The sequence below is a fragment of the Impatiens glandulifera genome, chromosome 4 (assembly GCF_907164915.1).
Source record: "Impatiens glandulifera chromosome 4, dImpGla2.1, whole genome shotgun sequence".
Classification (NCBI taxonomy): domain Eukaryota; kingdom Viridiplantae; phylum Streptophyta; class Magnoliopsida; order Ericales; family Balsaminaceae; genus Impatiens; species Impatiens glandulifera.
In genome coordinates, this window is record NC_061865.1 from 13419997 (window position 1) to 13443738 (window position 23742).

At 37.3% G+C, this 23742-nt stretch overlaps 2 non-coding genes across 2 annotated transcripts; both read left to right on the plus strand.

The window, feature by feature from the left end:
• The first annotated feature begins 624 nt into the window (after positions 1 to 624).
• LOC124937204 lies at positions 625 to 785 on the plus strand. The gene has a single exon (XR_007099312.1). It is a non-coding gene; the product is annotated as a U1 spliceosomal RNA (small nuclear RNA).
• Positions 786 to 4189: 3404 nt separating this feature from the next.
• LOC124937235 lies at positions 4190 to 4349 on the plus strand. The gene has a single exon (XR_007099339.1). It is a non-coding gene; the product is annotated as a U1 spliceosomal RNA (small nuclear RNA).
• The last annotated feature ends 19393 nt before the right edge of the window (positions 4350 to 23742 follow it).

Genomic DNA, 23742 nt, shown 5'->3' on the forward strand with positions numbered 1-23742 from the left:
CCTTAAAAACATGGAGAGTGATTCTTTTGGATAAAGATATTTAATTTGGTTGGATAATCGATACTGTGAGCTCATTTACAATGCATTAAAAGTAGTAGCATCCATACATAACCAAATAATCATATTTTTGGATTGCTCAACATATCTTGTATCAATACAAATCTTTTTGTATAAGCGCGATGACTAATTCTCTTCAAATACGTTCGTGTTCATACATGTCTTCTATTTATTCATCAACAAACATTTATGTTGCTTACTCGACACATGAATAAAAAGTTGACCGTATAAAATTTAATCGAACCATTTAATACCTATAAAACAATTTATACTAAACTTAAAAATAGTCTATGAAAATAAAAAAAAATAAGATTCGTTTAAATAAAACAAAACATATTTAAAAAAAAAAAAATACTGAATATTTGTCAAGTTAAATGTTTTATGTTGACTATTTAAGTTTAGAATCCTTGTTAATCTGTAATATAGTCATCTTAGTTTATTATAAAGTGTGTGTGAGAGGGAGAATGTAAATGTTGTTATTCAGTTATTTGTCCCACATCGAAAGAAAGAGAGAAGTAAGAGAGGAGAGCATATGTATATAATGAAGAGTGTGGGCAACCTTATAACATACTTACCTGGACGGGGTCTATGGGTGATCAAGGAGGCCCATTACCTAGATTTGTGACCTACATTGCACTTTGTAGGGGTGCATGTCTAAGGTCAGCCCAAGTGGTTGAGCCTGCGTCATAATTTGTGGCAGAGGGAGCCTGCGTTCGCGCGGCTCCTACCAACACTTCAGTTAAATATTTTCTCTTCTATATTTTTGCTATATTTGATAAATGGGTTGTATGTTTTCTTAAGCAATTATGTATGTATATATATATATATATTTTTTTTTTTTTTATTGCAAGTCAAATTTTTATATCACTTTTTTGAAATGTAATATTAATTTAAAATAATTATATTTTTGATATTTATATAAAATTTAATAAAATTATGTTTTTTAAAGTCATGTATAGTCCCAAATGAGTAGCCAATACTTACAAATATGTAAGGTTTAATTGTTTTTTGTATACCATATTATACTATGGATAGTTAATTATTAATAACTTAATCTTTTCAATTTCACTTAAGTTTAATATAAAAAGTTAAGTGATTAAGACTGAACTTATTTCAAATAAATTAATTAATAGGTTGTTATGAACATCAATATACTGTCTTCATAAACATTTCCTTCAAAGTGCATTTTTTTTGTAACTGGCCCTTCTAACTTTTGTTTTTTTAGATATTCCAGTATTTCAACTTAATTATAAAAAATAAATAAATTGTCCACATCATATTATAGCTTACCATCCTTGTTATTAGGTGGTAATATAATCATCTCACTTTGTTGTCGAGAGACCTCGGATGCAGTGTGTATGAGAGGGAGAGTTGGTAGGTTGTTGTTTGTCCCACATCGAAAGAAGGAGAGAAGAAAGAGAGGAGAGAGGATGTATAAAAGGAATATTAGCTAAAATTACAAATATATGCCACATTTCCTATTTAGTTAAAAATATATATTACCTGACCAATAAATATATTTATTTATTTATATGTTTATAATAATATAAATTTTTATATATTACAATATATATAAGTTGATATAATATAATTATTTTTTCTTTTTTTTAAAGAATATGTTATCACTTTACCATTCTTACAAGGTGGTGCTGTATTATATTCTTACCATATATATGTTGTATTTGATTTAAAAAATATATATATTACTATTTAGAAATGAAAAAAAATTATTCTTTCACAAACTATACTTTAATTTGAATAATTACTTTTTGACAAGGATAAGAAAATCCACTAATACTTGTAAGAAACCGACTCTGCAAGATCCAAATCCGGTGGTTCCCCCTATTATTCAAGAAAAAGTGGTAAGTCGTGTTTATTAGTTATATTTCTTTTATTTATTTTATGTATGTATGTAATCGAATGTAATTTGTGTTTGTAGACTGCCTTGCGAACTGCTATAGAAGAAGACCCGAATAGAAATGAATTGCAGTTGGCTGAGTGCGCATTCGGGTCTCAGGGACATGGGCGAGTTGTGGGTTTGGGCTCCGGTGTCACACCTAGATCTTTTAGACCTGATGCTCGTGGTGGTACTAGCACACAGCGCGGTGACACGCAAAACGCACTTTTACTTGAGGAGATACAGAGGATGCGAGAGGAGCGTGAAGCTGAGAAGCTTCAGTCACGGAGAGAGCGCGAAGAAGCCTTACTCGAGCGTCAAATGGAGCGTGAGGAAGCACAAAGGCAGCGTGAAATGGAGCGCGAAGAGTTATTGATGCAGCGTGAAGATGAACGTGAAGAAGCTCGAAGGGAGCGTGAGAGAATGCGGGATGAGATGCTTGAGATGAGATCGACAATGAACTTCTTATTATCCAGGATTCCCCATGATCAACTTCCACCTGCCCCTCCCACTCGAGATGATGCCCCTCCTACTTAGAGATGATCCCCTTCCTCGTGATCGTCGCTTTTCCACTTCAATTCTGGTCAGTTGAAATGTAATTTGAAATACGTTAATTAATGGTTTTTGTGAATTTGTGATATGATTGTAGTTTTTGGATGGATTATAGTTTTTGGATGGATTGTAGTTGTGGATGATTATTGTTTTGAATTAATGATTGTATTTTTGGGTTTTTGGTTATTGATGATTGTAGTTTTTGGTTTTTGGTTATTAATGATTGAGGTTTTAAATAGGTAAAAATTTGTAAAAAAAATAAAAAATATTAGGGTTTAGTAACGGTTAAATAATTACAAAAACCGTTAATATAAATCTAACTGTAACGGTTTAAGAAATAAAAAACCGTCACAGAAACAACACGAGCATCTGTAACGGTTTTCGAAAACCGTTACAGATAAAATCAGTCTTTCAGTAACGGTTTTTAGCAAGGGCTAAAACCGTTACTGTTGTTCCATTACTATCTGTAACGGTTTTATAAAACCGTTACAGATGCTCGTGTTGTTTCTGTGACGTTTTTTACACGGCTAGAATCGTTACTGTTATTCCATGACTATCAGTAACGGTTTTCGAACGCCGTTACTGATACATGTGAAGTTTCTGTAACGTAATTTTTTGTAACGATTTGTAACGGTTTTATTTGCCGTTACAAATAAGTTTCAGTAACGGCGTTCGATGCTTTCAGTAACGGTTTTAGCCCTTACTAATACCCCTTTTTCTACTAGTGATATATATATATATATATATATATATATATATATATATATATATTTCTCAAAAAATAAAAACAATTGACTACAAAATATTAGTTAACTTTTAAAGTTTACCAACAATTTTTATTAATTATTTTTCTAATTAATAATATTTCATTATAATTCAATTATATATTTTAGGAAATTTGACAAAATGACAAATTACATCATTTTCGGAAATTACTCCGGCTCGATAAAGTTTATAAAAATATTCGTTCGGATGAAAATACCTCTTCGTGTCACGCGACACATGATGTTCGTAACGCAGAGAATGGCTTGATAAATTTTAAAAAATGACGCGATATCATTTTTGCAAACATTAAATGGTACACGATATCATTTTTGCAAATATTATCAGACAATCCCTTCGCGTCACTAACATCATGCGTCACGTGACGCGAATGAGTATTTTCGTAAGACTTAAAACTCAACAAATAGTTATATTTCTTTCTTTTCACGTGACTTATTATAGAAGTAGTTGTCTATGAGCTACTAAATATCATATCAGATAACAAAGAGAGAACGAGAATAGGTTTAGAGATGAGAGTAGACTAGGTTGATGAAATGGGTTGAACTATTAAATGTGTGTTGGATATGAAGAAAGTAATTTTGATAGTTTAGATGATGAAACAAGAAAGAAGAAATAGAGAAGATAAAAAGGAAAAAACTATGGTGTAACTAGGGTTATGTCCCATTAATTTGTCCTATAACTTTAATTTGTGACAATATTTCCAAACATAAATAAAATAAAATACTTAACTTAGGTGTAACTAAGGGTTTCTAAGAACACCAATTACAAACTAAAACTTGTTTTTGAGACAAAATATACTATAAAAATTAGGTGGCATGTTACTTTTCCCACATTATAACTAAGAAAGAGTGAGATGAGTATGTAGAAGATTATAATCAAGGGTGAGAGCTTCATTGCAACATGCTTATCTGAATGGGTCTATGGGTGATCATTAAGACCCATAGCCTGGATTGGTGACATATAATGCACTTTATAGGGGTGCCCGTCTAAGGTCAAACCATGTTGGTTGAACCTACGTCATAATTTTGTTTTGGGGGGAAATGGTTAAAATAATTTCATTAAAAAAATGTGGCAATAGATTAAGTATATGGCCCGCAAACACTTAACCATTTAACCAGGCGTAAAACTTGCCGCCTGACGGGCTCGAACCCAAGAACTAAGGGTTAGTATCCACCTCTTTTTGCCGCTAGGCTAGAAGAGGGGATAACTTACGTCATAGTTTTGTTAGAAGGGGAATGTGTTCGCGCAGCCCCTACCCAATTTTATATCTCAATATTTGTTTACTATAAATGAATGTTAGTATTTGCATTCATATAGAAATGAAAATGTTAAAACTTATCAAAACTTTGAAAGGTGAAAAACTCTACCCTTTTGTCTCGTCCGATCTAAGATAACCCTTTTATCTTTTACTCAAAGAGATTTATGAACTAATTATCGGTCCATTTTTTGAAGGCTTAAGAATCTCAGGAAAGTAGATGCTTACTTGCTCTTCCAAATGCTCAACTAATTGTCAAACTTAAATTCTTCTACATGTTTTATCAAATCGTAAGACTAAAACTCTACAAATAGTTATAGATAATCTCTTTCACGTGACTTACTAAAGAAGTAATTGTCTATAAGCTAATAAATATCAAATAACAAAGTGAGAACGAGAATAGGTTTCGAGACGAGAGTAGGCTAGGTTGATGAAATGAGTTGAACTATTGGTTGTGTGTTTGATATAAAGAAAGAAATTTTGATAGTTTAGATGATGAAAAAGAAAGAAGAAATAGAGAAGATAAGAATGAAATAACGATGGTGTAACTAGGGTTATGTCCCATTTGTCATATAACTTTAATTTGTAACAATATTTCCAAAATAAAATAAAATAAAATATTGATCTTAGGTGTAACTAAGGGTTTCCAAGAAAACCCATTATAAACTAAAACTTGTTTTTGAGATTGTAAATGACCGATTACCCCCGGTCTATGTCCCGTTCTATAGCTTAGCATGTATTTGTGAGACACATGGCAAAATGGAAGGATTACCGCGAGGCAACTCGAGGTTCGATGATTTCAACATTGGTTTGCGTGCCAGTCATCTTTTAAAATAAAAACATCTAATTTTTAAAAGTTTTTGAAAATAGTTGGAGCGGTAAGAAATTAATTATGTAAAATAATTAATCCTTTGTTCAAACATTAATAATCTAGGAGGCTAAATAACAATTTAACCTGACCCGATTTAAATATATTAAACATAATCAATTTAAAGATTATTTATTTGAAAATCAGATTTGCCAAGAGATTTTATGAAAATAAATAAAATGATACGTGTGCAAATGTATTTATACTAGAGTTTCTGAAAAAGGTGGTTTGTTGTCTGTTTACGCTCAGGAAAGGGCTTTCGCGCTATGTCCTCTACGCCCACCTTAGAACGGTTTTCAAAATCCTTCTAAAATAAACAAAGTCTGGCTTCTATAAATCTAATTATAACATTCCTTATCTTTAATTAGTAGTCCAAGGGGTCCTAAATGAGGATATAATTTAAATAATTGTACAAAATCATTTAAAGGAGGTATGTACCTGTTGCGTTGAGGTTTAAATTTAACAAAACTTGAAAATATTAGAAAAAGATGTTATAGAGTATAACCAAACAAGACCTTAACAAAAACATTTGCTTTGGGAAACATCCCGGAGATTCTTGAGAGTTACTTTCTGACCTTGATGATACAATTTTTTATAAAATGGGGTTTGGTTCCAAAATAGTTTTGGATTTTTGAAATTTGGAACCAAACTGGCCTAAGGATTAAATCCTAGGTTCGAGTCCGATCTTGTCAATCTGGGCTTAGTAGGGTTTGAGAGGTTGAATCTTGAGTGAGGGTTCAGACTTAGGCCTAGGGCTAGGGTTAGGCGTAACAATCTTAGGCTAAGTGAGGGTTTGATCCTAGGCTAGGGCTAGGGCTTGGCTTTGTTGGTCCTAGGCTAAGATGAGGCTAGGCTTAATCGTTGGTCCTAGGTTAGGTGTTGTTGAGTTATGGAGCCTACACTTATAATAAACTCTACATTGTTAATTAGAGTTTATTGGGTTTATCTTTTTTGGTTTTGGGTTTGTGCCTGACCAAAGTTTTTTAGGTTTATTACCTGAATGTTTACCCTATAAATATGTGATTATTAAGGGTTTACATTGGAAGACAGAATTCTAGAGAGATAAAGGGTGAGGCAAAAACTCTGTATTCCTTCTTCTTCTTCATAGTAAATCTGGTGGTGGCTGAAGTGGATGTAACTCAATTTGAGTGAACCACTATAAATCTGTGTGTTCTTGTGTTCTTCTTTCTTGTGTTTTTACAGATTGTTTTCAAGCTGGTAGGATTTGGGAGATACAAATCCTAACAACTGGTATCAGAGCAGCTAGGCTAGATCTGAGCATTGGAAATAATGGCAAGTGAGAATAGTATAGGACATGAGATTGGAAGATTTGATGGGACAGATTATGCCTTCTGGAGAATGCAGATTGAAGATTATCTCTATGGAAAGAAGCTTCATGTTCCTTTGAGTGAGAAACCAGAGAAGATGGATGAACCTGAATGGAAACTCCTTGATAGACAGGTTTTGGGAGTTGTCCGATTGACGCTAGCCAAGACAGTTGCTCATAATGTAGCAAAGGAGAAGACCACCATGGGTCTGATGAAAGCTCTTTCTGATATGTATGAGAAACCATCTGCTAACAACAAGGTACACTTAATGAAAAGACTCTTTTACTTAAGAATGGTTGATGGTACTTATGTCACTACTCATTTGAATGAATTCAATACAATTGTGAATCAATTGCTATCTGTTGAGATTGATTTTGGGGATGAAGTTAGTGCCCTGATTTTGTTAGCATCTCTACCAAATAGCTGGGAACCTATGAGGGCAGCAATTAGTAATTCAGTTGGAAATGCTAAACTGAAATTTGTTGAAGTTAGAGATCGTATTCTTACTGAAGAGGTTCGTAAAATTGATTCTGGTGAAACGTTCAAAGGTTCTGCTCTGAAAGTGGAAAACAGGGGCAGAGGTAATGATAGAAATTTCAACCGAAATAAGAGAAGATCTATGTCAAGGAGCAGGAGGAGTCAGTCCAAGTCTGGGAGGACATTTGAGTGCTGGAATTGTGGTAAACAGGGTCATCTGAAGAGGAACTGCAAAACACCGTAGAAAAACGGCGATGATAAAAATGATGCAGCCAACATTGTTACAGAATCTGTCACTGATGCGTTACTTCTGTCTGTTGATAGCCCGATAGATTCATGGGTTTTGGACTTAGGAGCGTCTTTCCACACCACTGCTCACAAAGAATTAATGGAGAATTATGTGGCTGGAAACTGTGGGAAAGTTTATCTCACAGATGGTGAGCCACTGGATATTGTTGGCATTGGTGACATCAAATTGAAGATGGCAAATGGTTCTGTTTGAAAGATTAATAAGGTGAGACACATTCCAAGTTTAATGCGCAATTTGATCTCTGTTACACAACTTGATGAAGAAGGTCACAATTTCAGTTGTGGAAATGGTGCATGGAAGGTGACTAAAGGAGCAATTGTTGTTGCTCGAGGTCACAAAACTGGAACGTTATACACGACTTCAACTTGCAGAGAAACAGTTGCTGCTGTAGTTGATGACTCGAAGAACAGTGAGTTGTGGCATTGCAGGTTGTAGGGGTGGCCAAAAATTCCGATCCGAAAGACCCGATCCGTTGATCCGGCCGATCCGATCCGAAAAAATCCGTATCCGATGGATCGGATTCGGATATCGATCCGATCCGATTTTTTTACCGGATTTCCGGATCGGATACGAATCGGGCAAAAAAGATTTCGGATATCCGAAGTCGATCCAGTCATTTTTAAAATTTATTAAATAAACAAACCCAAACAAAAATATAATTAAATAAATACAAACCCAACCAAAAATCTCTCTCTTCCTATATTTTCCTTCATGTTTCTCTTTACAAACCCAAATAAAAATATTATTAAACAATTACAAACTAAACAAAAATCTATCTCTTCCTTTCTTCTCTTTACAAACCCAAACAAAAATACAAAATCTCTCTCTCTTCTTTATATTTTCTCCAATTTTCCTTTACAAACCCAAACAAAAATACAAAATCTCCCTCTTCTTTATATTTTCTCCAATTTTCCTTTACAAACTCAAACAAAAATATGTCTCTTTCATTTGTTTTTCTTCCCATTTCCCTTTAGATATGTTCTTAAATCGTTATTATTCATAATTGATAGAACAATTTTAAATTTTTAGCATATGGAAAAAAATTAAAATATGAAAAAAAATCGGATCAGCGGGTATCCGGCTGGCCGATCCGATCCGATCCGGTATTTTCGGATCGGATAGTGGTCGGATACCGGATCGGATACGGATCGCAATTTTTGAAAAAAATAAAAGCGGATATCCGATCTGAAATACCGGATCGTATCCGATCCGTAGGTTTGGCCACCCCTAGCAGGTTGGGCCATATGAGTGAAAAAGGGATGAAAATTCTTTTGAAGAATGGACAGATTCCAGAACTGAAGTCTGTTGAACATTAGTTGTGCGAAAACTGCATTCTTGGAAAACAAAAACGAGTGAGTTTCTTAAAAATTGGGAAGGAGCTCAAGAAAGAAAGACTAGAGTTGGTACACACTGATGTGTGGGGACCTGCACCTGTTTCTTCTATTGGCGGATCATACTACTATGTGACTTTTATAGATGATTCAACAAGAAAAGTATGGGTTTACTTTATGAAGCACAAGTCTGAAGTATTTGCTATTTTCAAGAAGTGGAAGGTTTTGGTTGAAAATGAAACAAATCAGAAAGTTAAGTGCTTGAGATCCGACAACGGAGGTGAATATATCAATTCATATTTCAAAGAGTATTGTGCTGAGAATGGGATCAGTATGGTGAAGACTGTTCCCCGAACGCCTCAAGAGAATGGAGTAGCTGAAAGAATGAATCGAACATTGAACGAGCGTGCTAGAAGCATGAGATTGCATGTAGGGCTGCCTAAAACCTTCTGGGCAGAAGCTATAAATACTGCTGCCTATTTGATAAACAGGGGACCCTCTGTTCCTCTTGAATTCAGAATTCCTGAAGAAGCTTGGAGCAATAAAAAGGTAAACCTTTCTTATTTGAAAGTGTTTGGATGTTTATCATATGTTCATATTAATGAATGTGATAGGAGCAAGCTTGATCCAAAGTCTAATAAATGTTTTTTCATTGGTTATGGTGATATCGAGTTTGGTTATCGTTTCTGGGATAATCAAAATCGGAAGATCATTCGTAGCAGAAATGTTATCTTCAATGAACATGTTCTCTACAAAGATTGTGTTGGGAAGACATCAGATGGTGATTCCAAGTTGGAAGAGACTGGTACAGTCGATTTGAGACAATTTTCAGCTGAATATATACCGATTGTCGAAGAAGAACAATGTGTTGTTGAAGATGAAATCGTTGAGAACGTGGCCCCAGAGGTAAATCAACAAACACCAGTTATACAGTTGAGAAGATCATCAAGGAATCGAAAACCAGTTGAGAGGTGGTCTCCATCTCTGAACTATATCTTGTTGACAGATAGAGGTGAACCTGAATGTTATGAGGAAGCAATACAATCTGATGAATCGATTAAGTGGGAGTCTGCTATGAAAGATGAGATGGACTCTTTGATGTTGAATCAGACTTGGGAGCTCACTGAGCTACCAAAGGGAAAGAAAGCACTTCACAACAAATGGATCTTCAGGATTAAAGAAGAACATGATAAAACCATGAGGTACAAGGCAAGGTTGGTTGTGAAAGGATTTCAACAGAAAGAAGGTATTGACTACAATGAGATCTTCTCTCAAGTAGTTAAATTGATGACAATCAGAACTATTTTGAGTTTGGTTGTGAAAGAAGACCTTCATCTTCAACAAATGGATGTCAAAACTGCTTTTCTTCATGGTGATTTAGATGAAGAGATTTATATGCGACAACCAGAAGGATTTGAAATCAAAGGAAAAGATGAGCTTGTGTGTAAGCTTCAGAAGAGTCTGTATGGTTTGAAACAGGCTCCAAGGCAATGGTACAAGAAGTTCGATAGCTTCATGAAAAGTAACAATTTTTTGAGGTGTGAAGCTGATCATTACTGCTATATCAAGAGGTTTGATAAATCGTACATTATTCTTCTTCTCTACGTTGATAACATTTTGATTGCTGGAGCAAGCTTGTATGAGATTAACAAGCTCAAGAAAGAGTTGTCTGAAAAGTTTGCAATGAAGGATTTGGGTGCTGCTAAACAAATCCTTGGGATGAGAATTTTCAGGGATGAAGAAGTTCTCAAGCTTTCACAAGAAGAATATGTGAAGAAAGTTCTTAGCAGGTTCAACTTGTATGATGCAAAACCAGTTACTACCCCCTTAGCTAGTCACTTCAGACTATCTAAAGATCAGTCGCCTTCAACAGAGGAGGAGAAAAATTACATGGCCACTGTTTCGTATGTCTCTGCCATTGGTTGTATTATGTATGCGATGGTTTGCACAAGACCAGACATAGCACATGCAGTGGGAGTTGTTAGTAGATTCATAAGCAATCCGGGTAGACAACATTGGGAAGCAGTAAAGTGGATACTACGATACTTAAGAGGAAGTACGGGTCTCGCTTTGTGTTTTCGAAAGTCTAATATGGGTTTAGAAGGATATGTTGATGCTGACAATGGTGGTGATGTTGATAGTAGGAAGAGAACAACATGGTACATTTATACTCTGGGAGGTACTGCAATCAGTTGGGTATCAAAATTGCAGAAGATTGTTGCTCTTTCTAGTTGTGAAGCAGAGTATGTTGCTGTGACAGAAGCTGCTAAGGAGATGATGTGGTTACAACCCTTTTTGTGAGAATTGGGTCAAGACTACGAGGAAAGTGTGTTGCGATGCGACAGTCAGAGTGCCATTAATTTGCCAAAGAATCCTGTTTATCATGGCAGGACGAAGCATATACAGGTTCGTTATCATTTCATCCGGTCAGCTTTAGAAGATGGAGTATTAGCTCTTGAGAAGATTCTCGGGAGTGAGAATCCAGCTGATATGTTGACAAAAGCTGTGACAAATGAGAAACTAAAGTTGTGTGCAACTTCAGTTGGTCTTCTTCATTAAGAAACTGAATGGAAAGCCACTACCGATCGAGAGATGATGAAGTTAGTCTCCAAGTGGGAGATTGTTGAGTTATGGAGCCTACACTTATAATAAACTCTACATTGTTAATTAGAGTTTATTGGGTTTATCTTTTTTGGTTTTGGGCTTGGTCCTGACCAAAGTTTTTTAGGTTTATTACCTGAATGTTTACCCTATAAATATGTGATTATTAAGGGTTTACATTGGAAGACAGAATTCTAGAGAGATAAAGGGTGAGGCAAAAACTCTGTATTCCTTCTTCTTCTTCATAGTAAATCTGGTGGTGGCTGAAGTGGATGTAGCTCAATTTGAGTGAACCACTATAAATCTGTGTGTTCTTGTGTTCTTCTTTCTTGTGTTTTTACAGATTGTTTTCAAGCTGGTAGGATTTGGGAGATACAAATCCTAACAGGTGTCAAGGTCAATCCTAGGTCAAGTGACAAGGTTAGTCCTAGGTTAATTTGGTCTAGGATAGTTTTGTCCTAAGTCAATTCTCTCGGTCCTAGGCTCACGGTCCTGGGCAGATTCCCTCGGTCCTAGGTCAATTTCCTCGTTCCTAAGGCAAAATTTCAGGACCGGGTGTTCTTGTTTTGGTCCAAAATTTCAGAAGGCCATAACTTTTGATTGGGATGTCCAAATCACAATCCATAAGTTGCAGTAGGTTCATATGATCATGTAGAACAAAAGCCCTAACATAAATCACGATTTTAAAGATCTTAAAAGGATCAATTTCAAAACTCCATTTCTAGGTCAAATTTTAGGATCTTTTAAATTAGGCTATTTCAATGCCTGATTTTTGGTCCATTAGCGTTGAAATGATGAATATAGTTAATCCATACCAAAACAAGAACATCATTAAAATGGTTTTTGAAGATTAATTCAAAATCAAACTTTTTTTTTAAAAAACAAATTTGATCAAACATGATTAAAAGGGTGAAACAGTCACTTAAGATTCATCCCTACATGTTAACAAACATGTATAACTACTAATTGAATCAACAAATCCAACTTAGAAGAAAGAACACGAAATTTCAAAAATCTAGTTTTTAAACTTTTTTTTTTAAAATTTCAATTTGATCAAACATGATCAAAACATGATTACAATTACTTAGAAATTACCCAAAATTGTTTATAAACATGTAATACAACTAATTTAATCAACAAAATCAGATTAAAAGCAAGAACATAGAATTTTTAAAATCCAAAATTTCAAGATTTTTTCTCAAATTTCAGTTTGATCAAACATGATCAAAACTTGATTACAGTTGTATGGAAATCATTCAAACATGTATAGAAACTATCTGGACCCACAAATCCAGATTTAAACTAAGAACACAACATTTCAAAAAAAAAAATCAGTTTTCAAACTAATTTTTGCAAAATCTTGATTCAAGATGTTTTGATTGGTTTTCTTTCAACAAAAAGCTCACACATGATGTATATAATGATTCTTAACAAAGAAAACATACAATCAAGCACAAGAACACGATCAAACTGATCAAACAATAAAATTTGAAGAAATTCAAAAATTTCAATTACAAATCAAAATTCAAGGCTTCTAGAATCATACAAACAGCTGGAAAACATTCCTAGGCAGTGTTAAAAGTGATCTAGAAGCCTGGATCGAAGCTTGGATCGCTGGAGAAAGTTTTGAAAAAAACTGTTCTTCGCCGGAAATTGCAGGTTTTAGACCGGGGTGAATTGATGTGTAATTTGTGGTTATTGTTTGATGGATTGGTAGTAGAGGGGTAATGGCTATTTATAGTGCCCGAAGGTCAGCTTTAGAAAGCCAATTTGTAATTTAACCGGGAAGATGATAGGGTGTTGATGGGGGATGATTCATGAAAATGACTCATTCTCTTCTTTGTTGAATCTTGCATAGGATAGACTATGACAATAGTCTTATCCTGTTGGGGAGTAAACGTGAATCCAATTGGGGATTTAACACTCAAGGAAATTTCCCATAGAGTTTCTTCCTTTGGCCTTGCAAAGTGTCCTTCACAGTTGGGTGAAATTGTCGACTCTTTGGGGAGTTAAGGGAATGATTTAGCAGAAACTTTTATTCCTTTGGGTTTACAAAGTGTTCTTCATAACTTGGTTGACACATTAACCAATTGTTTTATCACTCTATAAGGTGGGATGCTTTAACAAAACCTATTTGGGGAACGAACTATTCCCAATTCTGTCTCAGACAAGTTTTGAAAGTAGAAGAAACCATTGTTTTACCCATGTAGTAGGGTGACTTGGATTCGAAATGTGTTCGGGGCTAGGACACGAGCATTCATGTGTTGATAGGGGTTGTCCCGTTTTTGAAATATCTTGAGCTCCTTATTCTCCTATGTTAAGATATGGATGATAAATTCGATCTCGTGTAGACAATTATTCAAGATATTAACTTGCGGGGAAGGTGACCATGAGAATCATGTTCAGTTATATTTTTTGTTGCTTTTGTCGTGGGCAGCAATTCTTCGAAAGTTTGATTATTCCGGGAATAATCATAGAGAGAGTTTCAAATTTCCGGTGGAGAAAATTTTCTCTTCTTTTTGACTTCCAGGGTATATCTGGTGGAATCGATACAACTTTCTCTTACGATAGACATCGGGACAGCCGCTCGAGTGAGCATAAACTGTGATTTCAATACCTCAACCTACACATGAGTATTTTCTATTATTTTTTGGTCCATGTGGGTATCGGAAAAACAACATGTTCTACTCTTGCGATAGTCATCAGGACAGCCACCCGAGTGAGTATGAACGATGAATTTACCCCAATCTGTAGGGGATTTTTGTAGATATATATTTTTTGAAGCCTCGAGTCTAGTTCTCTCTGTTCTCTTATACAAAGGGGAATGAGACGTCCTTTCTCAAATTGTGGCTTCAGCTTGGCTTTTGGGGGTTTATTCTATTTATTTTTCAAAAGCCTTCCTTTGAGGTTTAGTTTTCTGGATAATCGCATAGCACAGAAGCAAGCTTATTAAAGATATCCATCGGTAGGAGTCTTCCGGAAACTTAGGGTTTTGATTCGGGAGATCAATCGTAGTTTAATTAAAGAAAATGCCCTTGACTTTCTCCCTTACTTGTTTCCCAAAATCCTTATCACTAGTTGGTGGAAAGAATCAGGGTTCCCACTGTCCTAAGACCTTGTGAGAATAGAACTTGAAATAGTTCATTTATTTTGAGTTTGAGCATCTTGAGCTTACTGAGCTTCTTGAGATTCTTGAGCTTATTGAGCTCATTGAGCTTATTGAGCTTCTTGAGCTTGTTGAGCTTAATGAGCTTCTTGAGCTTACTGTGCTTCTTGAGCTTACTGAGCTTCTTGAACTTCTTGAGCTTCTTGAGTTCATTGAGACCGGACCTATACAAAGACTGCCTACGTATCTTCCATTTGTTCTTGATATATTCTTTTATTTTCTTTGGAAGAATCAGGTCTCATGTAATTCTTCTCTTGTTGATGATGACACAGTTGTACAAAACTAGGGGTCAACTAGTCCACCCGAAGCTGAGGTGTAGCTAGGGATTTCCAACATAGTGATACAATACTTGAGGTTGATTAGTCCACTCTCAGTTGGGGACTAACTATTGGGGAAATGCCTTACAAGGCTAGAGCTTCGATTAGTCAACTTCTGGTTGGGGACTAGCTCTAGGAAGGTATGACATAGCCGTATAATGCTAGAGGTCGATTAGTCCACTACTCATTGGGGACTAACTCTAGGGGATTGTAATATGGTCCTATAAGACCAGTGGTTCGATTAGTCCTTTAGAGGCTGTGGACTAATCCTTGCGAATGTTGACATAGTCGTACAAGACTAGAGGCCAATTAGTCCGCTCTTAGCTGGGGACTAACTGATTGGTGTTATGGCATAGACACACACCATTAGAGGTTGATTGGTCCAAGAGGACTTAATTATGGTAAGGCTGGATCGGGAGCCGTCGTGATCTTGATAAGGCTAGATCAGAGCCGTTGTAATCCTACTAAGGATAGATTAGAGCCGTGGTAATCCTACTAAGGCTGGATTAGAGCCGTTGTAATCCTGCTAAGGCTACATTATAGCCGTGATAATTCTGTTAAGGCTAGATTAAAGTTGTGGTAATCATGCTAAGGCAAGATTAGATCCATTGTAATCTTGCTAAGGCTAGATTAGATCCGTAGTAATCATGCTAAGGCTAAATTAGAGCCGTGATAATCCTGCTAAGGCTAGATTAGAGCCGTTGTAATCCTACTAAGGCTAGATTAGAACCGTGGTAATCCTACTAAGGCTAGATTAGAGCCATTGTAATCTTTCTAAGGCTAGATTAGAGTCGCCGATCCTACTAAGGCTAGATTAGAGCCGTGGTAATCCTGTTAAGGCTAGATTAGAGCCGTTGTAATCCTTTTAAGGCTAGATTAGAGCCGTTGTAATCCCTGTAAGGCCAGATTAGAGTCGTGATAATCCTGCTAAGGCTAGATTAGATCCGTGGTTGCGAAACGATATTAGACATAATATCGTTTTAGGGCGTCTAGATTGCTTGGAGCAATAAATTCTTTGCCTTCAACTGTCGAAAGGCGAACCACACCTCCAAATAGGATTTTATTGATGAGGAAGGGACCTTCCCATCATGGTCGGAACTTGCCCTTAGGGTCTAACAGTTCACGGGTTACTTTGAGCACTAGGTCACCTTTTTTCAGGCTTCTGGGTTTGACCTTTCTGTTAAAGGTATCGGCCATTCGTTTCTGGTAAGCCTGAGTTTTGCATAACACATCCAACCTGTGGTCTTCCATCAACGTCAACTGGTCGTATCGAGCTTTTACCCAATCTTCTTCAACAACGTGATATTCCAACAAGACTCTTAGTGTGGGGATTTCAATCTCGACGGGTTGTACAACGTCCATACCGTAAACTAGAGAATAGGGAGTCTCGTCTGTCAATGCTCGAGAAGTCATACGATATCACCATAAGGCGAATGACAACTTTTCATGCCAATCCTTATATGTGTTGGTCATCTTCTTGATGATCCTGATCATATTCTTGTTTGCCGCTTCAACCGCGCTGTTAGTTTGGGGTCAATAAAGTGAAGATTTGTGATGTTCAATCTTGAATTCTTTGAGAAGGGATAAAACATTTCCTTGGAAGTGTCTTCCATTATCAGAGATAATAGCATGAGGTACTCCGTACCTAGCTATGATGTTAACATAGATGAATTTTGATACATGTGTAGACTTGAGGATCTTATAAGATGATGTCTCGACCCATTTAGAGAAATAGTCGAGGGCTACGAGTATGAACTCATGTCCATTGGAAGCATGGGATAAATTTTCCTAATAACATCAATTCCCCATGTGGAAAAAGGGCCATGGTGATGTCATGTAGTATAGTAAAGATGCTGGAGTATGCTTTAGATTAACATATATTTGGGATTGGTGACAACTTTTCACATAGCTAACACACTCTTGCTCGATGTTTTGCCAATAATATTTGAGGCGGAGTATTTTCTTGGCAAGGGCTAGTCCATTCATGTGTGGACCATACACACCTGCGTGTACTTCTTCTATGATCCGTCGTGCTTCAGGACCATCGACGCAAAGCATGTTTTGACCATCAAAAAATCGTCTGTATAGCTTGTTAGCTATCCAAGCACAGTTTGTGGAATACTGGCGTAGGGCTCTTCGTTCCTTAGCTCAGAAATGGGAAGGATATTCTTTATACATGATGTAGTTTTAAAGAATATCGAACCATGGTTTGGTGGACACTTGAACGGAGGCTACCATTTCAATTTCAAAATCGGATTTCCGTTTTTGATGGATCTTCAGAAGTTTGACCTTAATTCCAACAAGAATTTGGGTCATAGCTTCTAGCGTGGCCAAAGCATCAGCAAAACGATTTTGGCTTCTTAGTGCGTGTACAAAATACACGTGATCGAACTTGTCGATAAAACAGAGTAGGCAAGTGTGATAGGGTTAGAGATTGTTAGAAAAATTAAGTAAGTTAATTTTAACCCGACCAAAGAACTTAATCAGTCTCAACTTTAATGTGCAGGTACAGATCAATCCGCATCAGACCGGTTAAAGCTCTTGCTTCAAAATCCGGTTGAGCCTTTCTAACCGGATCGACTAAAAGCAAAAAACGTCATTATCCGGTTGGCTTAAAATATCGAGGATCATGAAGCTAAACGGAAAACTATGTCAAATGATGAATCTGTGAAGATGACATAATATGATATTTCTTGGAAACATGCAAGAAGAAAGATCCGGATTAGAAGCATGCAACTCAGCAATCATGACTATTTATCTAAGTTTACAAGCAACATCAGATTCAGGCGACCGACCTAATGCATGTCTGCCAAATGTCCAAAATGGCAAGGCGTGCACGTAATCTCTCTGAACCGGCACGGCTTCCAGCGACCAATCTCCTGTAGAGAGAAAAGATGACCGTTGTCATCCTTTCACTATAAAAGGAAGTCGAAGCATATCGAAACAAAGAGAGCAACAATGAAAAAGAAATCTTACGCGTGACCTGAATAGTGATTGAAATTCCCGAAATTGTCTTGCATTCTGTGTATTTACAAATTTGTAAAAGTGTATTACAAATACTGTGTGAGTATTGTAAAGTGAATGATGATCAGCAAATAAGACTCGATCGTGTTGTGTTGTTGAATATTTCTTAGTGAATATCCTTCTCACTGTTTGAGAAAAATGGGTGACGTAGGAGAGTTTGCTCCGAACATCCATACAAATTTGTGTCTTGTGTTCTTCGTCTTTACTTTTTCGGCTTACCATCATCAACCGAACCGAAACACCTAAATATCTCAACTGAACTAATTCATAACTTCCTTAACCAAACCGATTCTCTTCTTAAACCGAGTCCTTCTAAACACCTTCCAAACCTTATCGTGTACGTTGCTTCAGATTGAAACAGACATTTCCGCCCCTAACCCGGTTCAGGAGTCTGTGACAATCTGTGTAGTGTTAAGAACGGTTCTAGTCCTTAACCAGATTAGTTCCAATTTGTATTGTGTGTGTTGTGTTGTAAGTGATTACCGATAATCCGGACCCCGGTCCCCTATCGGCCATCCCGATCCTAACAGAGATTTTCTCCTCGTACTCGCCATGTTCTGTTAACCTGGGATATAACCAGATTAGAGTCGCCAACTACGTCTAATTTAGTTGCTCCTCTTTCATAAGCGATTTTGAGACCTGAGAGACATGCTTCATACTCAGTCTCATTGTTGATCACGGAATACTCCAATTTAATAGAGATGGGATTGTAGGTTCCCTGGGGATCTATCAAGAGAATTCTAATTCTGTAGCCATATTTGGACGAAGCTCCGTCAAATATTAACTTCCATGTGTTTGAAGAGATAGACATTATGGAATCATCAGGGAAGTCGAGTTCGAAAAAAGTTTCGACTGTGATAGGTTGATCTGCTATGAAGTCTGTGACAACGCTTCCTTTAACAGATTTATGAGCCGTATACGTGATGTTGTATTCAGAGATCATCATCATCCATTTTGCGAATTTAGGCAACAACAATGTTCACTGAAATAGATAATGGATTGGGTCGAGCCGGGACACCAGATTGATGGGGTGGGCTTTCATATAATGTCTCAGTCTTTTGGTGACCCATGCGAGTGCCCAACACACTTTCTCGGGTGTTGAATATTTCAATTCGTACTCAGTCATTCTCTTTCTCAGGTAGTAGACATAAATCTCGAGTTTATCCTCGTTTTCTTGAGCCAACAGGCTACCCATAGCCAAATCTATCACTGCGAGATAGAGAATTAACGGAATACCGGGCCTCGAAGGCATAAAGACCGATGGTGACTTTAGATAGTCTTTGATTTTGTCAAAATCTTTTTGACAAGTGTCATCCCATTGAAATTTCTGATCCTTTTTCAGTAGTTTTAAAAGAGGATCACAAGTAAGAGTCAGTTTGCTGATGAAATGACTAATGAACTGGATTTGCCGAGGAAGCCTTGGACTTCTCGCTCATTCTGAGGCGCAGACATAACCATAATGGACTCAATTTTGGAGGGATCGATTTCTATTCCGCATTGGGTGATGAGAAATCCTAGCATCTTACCGGAGGTGACTCCGAAAGCACACTTCTTCGAGTTCAACCGAAGCCGATATTTTCAAATTCTTTGCAAGAATTTGTCTAAGTTGGGAATATGACCCTATCGATCCTTAGACTTTATGATCATGTCGTCTATGTAGACTTCCACCTCTTTATGAATCATGTCGTGTAAGATCATCGTTACTGCTCGTTGATAGGTAGCTCCGACGTTTTTGAGACCGAATTATATGACCCTGAAATGGAACGTGCCTACCTCTGTGATAAAGGTAGTATTCTCTTTGTCTTCTTCAGCGATCAAGATTTGGTTATATCATGAGAATCCATCCATGAAAGACAAGAGTTGATTGTCAGCAGCATGATTGACCAGAACGTCGATGTGGGGGCAAAGGAAAGCTATTCTTAGGACTGACTTTGTTCAGATTGCGGTAGTCCACACACACGTGCATCCTTCCATCCTACATCAAAACGGGAACAACATTGGCTATCCATGTGGATAGTCCACAGTTTCGAGGAATTTTGCTTCCAACTACTTCTGGACTTCTTCTTTAACCTTGACGACAACCTCAGTTTTCATCCGTCTTAACCTTTGTTTAATGGGTTTCGCCTCTAGATAAAGAGAAATTTGATGTCAAACGATTTCAGGATCCACTCCGGGCATATCCTTGTAAGACCAAGCAAACACATCTTTGTTGGTCTTTAGTAATTCAATCATCTCATTATGCTCATCATCACTCAAGCTTTGTCCAATCAACACGATTTGAGGATCGTCCTGAGTATTGAGGTTTATTTTATTGTCGTTTCAGTTGCGGAAATGATTTCGTCCTCGTGTTCCAAGAAGTTTTTCATTTCGAAATTAAATTCAGACTTGAATGAAACATCATCATTATCTGACATATATTTGAAACTATACTCTAGCGTTTTATTGGATTCTTTATTACAAAAAGTAGATGACATCTCATCAGGATTGTCATTACAAACTTATTTATTTATTAAAATATCATACACTATTTCACAGTCCAAAAGGGATGTGATGTTTCTATCAACACTCAATTTGATTACATGAGCTTTATCAAATGTTAGAAGGTTTGTAGAGTTTATCTTACAAGAGTCTTCATCAACAACCACGTCCTCATCCGTCAAAGAAAGATCTCTAACAAACTTTTCCAGGGTTTCATGCCAACAAGAAGTACTTTTCCTAATTATATTAAGGGATGAATTAGGATTAAAAGAACAATCTAAAAAGACTTCGAAACCTAGAGAGCGAGTTTGTAAAACTCGGTTGAAGAAAGGTTTGGGGAAATCGAAACACAACGTGGTTTCTCCTTCTCGCACAAACTGTCCATTTAGGGTTGGAGGAATATGTATAAATTGTTTAGAGATTTTACCTTTCCTAGATTCCTCGTCCTCTGTCGGAGCATAACCGACACCGAAGTTGTTTGAGTCGTAATAAGACTAGGGAAAAAAAAGTCATGCCGGTAGCATTTAGGCTTAGACCTATTCCTGGGAAATATCCCATTTTGCGCATGAGACGCATGGAGATCACGCTAAAGAGAGTGAAGTCAGGAGTGGAATAAGAGTCCTAACCTTGCCTAAATATAGGACAAATGTAGAATCCACTTAACTCAATCTCTGGGCTAGTGGAATGAGTTGAACCGATGATGACTATGACGTATTTCTCACCTTCTATGGTGACGAGTTTTCCGTTAGCTATGAAGCGGATTTTCTGATGCAGGGTGGAGGCAAGAGCCTTATCCTGAAGCAACTAGGGTCTTCCCAAGATCAGGTTGTACGATGTTCGCTTATTGATTACGCATAATTCTACCATAAAAGGTACATCAACTACGTAGATCGTTGTTAGGTAGCTGCTCATAATCTCTCAACGAGAATTGTCAAAACCACAGACGCACATGTCTAAGGGAATGACTTTATTAGCATAAATGTCGAGTTCTTGGAGAGTCTTTCAGGGACATATGTTCAATGCTGAACCATTGTCGATCAGAGTCATAGGAATGACTTTATCATCCATCTTTACAGAAATGTAAAGATCCTTAACATGAGGTTCATCGGGAGCAAGTAGGTCTTTGTTCTCGAAACCTATCATGTTGATATGAGGAGTTTCTGAGATGAATGATACCAACCAACTATTCAGGAGTCGTGTTGGATGATATACTAGACTAACTTAGCTCATTCAAAACAGCCTACTTGTGTTCGATATAATACATTAGGATTTCCTAGATGGAAATGTTGACATTAGTCTTCTTGAGCTCAACAAGAAGACTATCACCGGGGTTTAGAGCTTTGGGCTCGTTTTCCCTTCTTGGATCGTTAGATGGGCCAGGAAGATTAACCGTATGAGTTGTTTTCATGAAACTGGGCTGGAAGTCGACTCCGCTCCGGGTTGCTGAGATTTCTCGTTGTACTATATTAGGAGCGCTCGAAGTGGGGTTGTTAATAATCCACCAATTCCGAGGTACTACCAGCAGAGGTAGAGCTTGTCGATCCTCCTTTTTGGGCCATGGATTGACCATATTAACCTCTAGAGGGTTAACAAGTTCGTCGACAGAAATCAGGTTGACCTGATGATCGGGCAACGGATTGCTCACGATTTCGGGTTTATGAATGATTTTCTAATCAATCAGGTCTTGAAACTGATGTTTAAGGGTACTGCAATTATCAGTAGAGTGACCCTTCACTTGATGATATGCGCACCATGCCCCTTTGAACCTTCCAAAGGACTCTACCCCCTCTCGATGAGCTAAGGGCTTGATGAGGTTCCTCTAATGAAGGAGGGTAAAAGCTTGACTCAGGGTCATGCCCAGATCATTAAAAGTTCTGGGAGGTCTTGAGACCCTCGGTATTGGCGGCTTAGGCATCGTCGGGACATTTGTTTTGGCCAATACCAGTTTGCTTGGACCGAGCTTAGGAAGACTAAGGGCCTGCCAGGCAGCTGCGACCTGGTGAACTTCCTTTTTGTCCTTCCTCTGATGTCGAGGAGGATCAACATAGGCCTTCACAGTTTTACCTTCTTTCATTTCCTTGTCAAAGGCTTCGTCAAGGTTACTGCCTATTTTGAGGAGCTTCTTCATGTTTTGGAAAGTCTTGACGGAGAATCTAACAGAATATCGACCGTTAATATTGTCCAGAATCATGTCGATTTGTCATTGTTCGCTAGGTAGAGAATCAATCTCTTCAGCAACCGCTTTCCACCTTTCGATAAAGATCGCGAATTTCTCGTTTTCGCCTTGCTTGACATTCTTGAGCTTCTTCTTTGGTCGTTCTAAGATGAGATGCATGCTGAAACATTCTATGAAGGCTGACGCGAGTTCGTCGATATTCTAAAGATAAACTATCTTCTTTTGGTGATACCAACGCAGGGCCGCCCCATCTAAATACTGGGGAAATAAATGGAGGATTATAGGTTCTCCCAAATATAAAGGTGTCATAGCCATGGTGTATATCTGGAAGAAAGCAGCAGGGTCAGTCTTGCCTACATACTTTGATAGAGAAGGTAGCTTTATCCCAAAAGGGATCATTGCTCGTTCGATAGTTTTCATGGAATTTTTCCAATCATGGTGTTCATCCAAACTTCCTTTGGTCAATTGATTGAGCTGCTCTTGGAACTTGTCCTAGTTAGCATTCAATTGAGTTAGTTGGACCTCGTATTCTGTAGGAGGAATGATCATAGGGTTTTCCCTTTCTTGGGCGTTGGGGTTGTCCGCAACTTCTGGCTGAGTCTTTGTTGACCTGCTATCATCTTCAGGAGGCTCTTCATAGAGAGAGGCTTCTTCCACACGACGATTCTGAGGATTGATCCTAATCGGAGTTGCAATAGGTATAGCCGATGGTGACTGTCGTGAAGAGGATGGCTGTTCTAGAACAGGGATGGTAGGCTTAGTCATCAAGCTCATTAATATCGCCAACTATTCAGTGACTTGCTGAAGAGTAGCTTTCATCTCAGCAAACTCAGTTGGGGATACTGTGTCTTTAACACTCTTGGGATTTCCTTCGACCATGACCTGGTGCACAAAACGTCCAATTCTTGGATCTCTTTTTCTTGGGGCCTTACTTGTACGAAAGTGATTGGAACACTATTAAGAAGATAGAGATAAATGAAGCTTTGCAAAAGTAGTATAATACAAATGAAAAATGCGAGACATGAATTCAGGAAAGCTAGGATCTCATTCATGATCAGATAGATAAACATAGAGTTGTATATAAACATACTCGCAACATTTGTTACAGAGAGACTCTCTTAT